General features: G+C 40.8%; 2 long non-coding RNA genes across 2 annotated transcripts; both read right to left on the bottom strand.

Annotated features, from left to right (window-relative positions):
• Positions 1-231: 231 nt before the first annotated feature.
• Positions 232-1,251, bottom strand: LOC121965992. Its single transcript, XR_006107545.1, has 3 exons — positions 1,208-1,251; positions 353-468; positions 232-268 (listed from the first exon to the last, which is right to left on the bottom strand). It is a non-coding gene; the product is annotated as an uncharacterized LOC121965992 (long non-coding RNA).
• Positions 1,252-1,473: 222 nt separating this feature from the next.
• On the bottom strand, positions 1,474-2,695 carry LOC121965991. Its single transcript, XR_006107544.1, has 3 exons — positions 2,613-2,695; positions 1,883-1,943; positions 1,474-1,556 (listed from the first exon to the last, which is right to left on the bottom strand). It is a non-coding gene; the product is annotated as an uncharacterized LOC121965991 (long non-coding RNA).
• Between the last annotated feature and the right edge of the window lie 426 nt (positions 2,696-3,121).

The raw sequence follows: 3,121 nt of genomic DNA, 5'->3' as shown, positions 1-3,121 counted from the left end.
CTTCATTCAACCATATATCAATGTCTCACCATGGAGGCATGCAAGAAAACCAATATCTCCATAAAATCCACACGGGGTGAGTAACTGATATACACGTGATCATTTAGTGGGTGAAGTATTCCTTGAATTGACCAGGTCTTAAATAAAAATAAATGCATTTATCTACTGATGCTGCATCCATTCATCCTGCATTCATCTGTTATGTTACCTGTTTGAAAATCAGATCTAGCACCAGGGGGTTGTTGAAGCTGTCTTTGGGATAAAAGACCTGTAAAAGAAAGAAAAATAACTCACAACAAAACAGAAAACAAACATTTTGACAGTGGATCATGATGTCTGTGTGAGTGCACACCTCCTTCCTGAGGTACAGTCTCCAGGGAACGTTGGTGTAGGTGTAGTGCTCCTCGTTGGTTCTCTGATGAAGCTGTGTCTGGATGGTCTCAGTCTCTACAGGAAGCTCCCGAGAAACTGCATCAGATCAGTCATGTTACATTTTAGTTTCTCCTTTTCAACGTCCTCATTTTGAAAAAACTGTATTAAGCGAGCGTGGAAATGATGTGTTGCTTTGGGACAGTCTGATTGCCTTTGCTCCACTGTTACTCCAGAGAATGGAAACGCATAGTATTGTCCTAACATTATTGTAATCTTGTTTACAGATATTCAAATGCTTAAGGTCAAGTGTACACAAGACAACAGGAAAAATTAAAAAATGAATCTGCATATCAGTAGGCTCACATGGCGCCCTGTCACCTGCCTGCTGAGAGTAAGCGTGTTCCCGTTGAACTGCCCTCCTGTACTCCCGACCTTGTCTGGAACATAATGGAACTAATTGTAAGCAAACAGGCTCTCCAGTGGTGATTTTGTGCAAGTGACTGAGATAAATAGCCACTCCACTCAATATCAAGCAGAAATTTACACTGAATATTGTCAGATACCCTCTGACACAATGAAGTCTGGTGGGCGAATGTAAGAACAACCGGCACATTTCAGAGGAGGACACTGCTGACGCTCTCACAGCCATGTGGGTGGCGAGTCTCTGTTCTGGTTTATTTGGGGTTTTGTTCTCTGGCTGATCATGTGCAGGTGAGCTAACAAATCAGTTTTTCCTTAGTGAGAGACATGAAATCTAGACAAAAGCAGAAAGCTCCAGAGGATTTTCTGCACTGGAATATATGGATGGGTGTAAAGGTAGAGTTAGGGTGAGTACCTGGAGGAGGGAGAGGGGGAGGGCGATCAGGTGCTCTTGTCTTTGTGCTCTTGGGTGGTAATCCCGCCTCCTTCAGTGCAGACGCAGATGGTGAGGGAGCAACGGGACGTTTGGGCTGGATGGACACAAAAATGCTCCATGGCTGATTTGTCTAACATCCTTGTATGTACCGCTTTTACTGTATATTCTTCTGTGTGTGTGTGTGTGTGTGTGTGTGTGTGTGTGTGTGTGTGTGTGTGTGTGTGTGTGGTGTACCTGTGGAGCAGGAGGGTTGTCCATCTGCGGTTTGAGGATCTGTAAAGCTTCATCTCGAGGGGTTTGCTTCTTCCTAAACTTCCCTTCTGGTCTCCTAAATACGTCCACACTGTGTCAGGTCCCACATTACAGTTTGCAGGGTTTTTCAACTACAAATGTAGCGCACTGCATAATCTGTGTGTTTGTGCTCATTGTGTGCAAATACAATCATTCTGTTGTCGTGTGCTCACTGTGAGCAATAACAGCACAGTCCGTATCTGTTAGTGGTTTGTTGGGCTTTACAGTATGCACGCTTAATTCTGTGGCTGAAGATAGCATCAACTGCTGTGCCGTATTTACAAGCAAACATCCGTCTATTTAAAACTATGATTATTGTGCTCACTTCAACTGCTATCAGTCTATGTGTTTGTGAGACCTCACCTCTTTTCAGGTGGTAGCAGCTCAGGCGGTGGAGGTGGGGAGTTGTACCTTTTGATGATTTCTTTAAAAACAATATAAACCAATTAAAAATGTTGTCAATTAAACTATGTATTTTAATGCATTGTTTCAAATCCTTATTACCAACCAATGTGTCTGAATTCAAGAAATAATGTAACCCTTTGAAACCTGAGAAAATTGGCTTGATTTCTTTCAAAAACATGGGCCGACATTTCAAGTTACTAGTTAAGAGTAACAAGAAAATTACCAGAAATTAGTAAAAAAAAAAAAGAAAGAAAGAAAAGAGGAAAAAAAGAGGAGACAAAATGTAAAAAAAAAGACATTAAAAAAACAGAAAGTATGTAATAATTATTTTAATCTAATATAAAGATACATTTTTCAGTTTTTCAGTTTTCTGGACATTTTCCCCTATTAAATTATTATCTTCTAATAATTTATCTCTCTTTCTCTCTTCTTTAAAGATTGATTTTCAGGTCATTTTCTTTTCCTAATGTCTTGGACTTGTGGGACATTTCTTGGAAAGTTGCTCCATTGCCCTTTTACTCATGTTTTCAAATGAAAAACAAAACAAAACCCAATTTGCTCAGGTTTCAGAGGTTTAAATGCATGTAGTAGGCATCTGAACACAGAAAACTGATTTCTTTCCAGGTTTTAAAGGGTTCATAACTTTAACCTGTGACATCAACATGGTTCAGCTTTTAAGGCCAGATACCTTGGACATCTTGGCTGGGGACGACATGATCAATGGTCTTAGCTGAGTACTTCACCACCTCTCCAGCAGGGGGCGGAGGAGACGTCACCACTGGAGCTAAAACACACAAAAAATGGAGTGATGCTCTCGTGTGTAAAGCCTTCTTAATAAGAGTTTCTCTGGTTTAGTTAAAGGGACTCTCGGCGTTTCTTGTTTGCTCACTCTTGTTTTCTCTCTCTTACCAAACTTCCTGGCTGGAGTGTCCTTGTTTATGGGTATGCCTGGAGCCTTCCTCCGAGACACGCTGTCCTTACCTGACTGCACCTGAAACACAGAGAGGACAGAGAGTTTGCACTCAAGGCTCTGCAGGACATGAACATACTGTCTTTTGACAGAAAAGAGAAGAAAAGGGACATTATGCGTGATGGTGTGAATGCAAATTTAGTCATTACAGAGAGAAGTAGAAACCTGCAGAAGTAAGAATCTGTGATTAAGTAGATTATTTTTGGTTATTTTTACTTTTTTACTTT

This window comes from Plectropomus leopardus, unplaced genomic scaffold (genome assembly GCF_008729295.1).
Source record: "Plectropomus leopardus isolate mb unplaced genomic scaffold, YSFRI_Pleo_2.0 unplaced_scaffold2265, whole genome shotgun sequence".
Lineage (NCBI taxonomy): Eukaryota > Metazoa > Chordata > Actinopteri > Perciformes > Serranidae > Plectropomus > Plectropomus leopardus.
The sequence above is the reverse complement of the archived record's forward strand: the minus strand, read 5'-3'. Positions and strand labels throughout refer to the sequence as shown.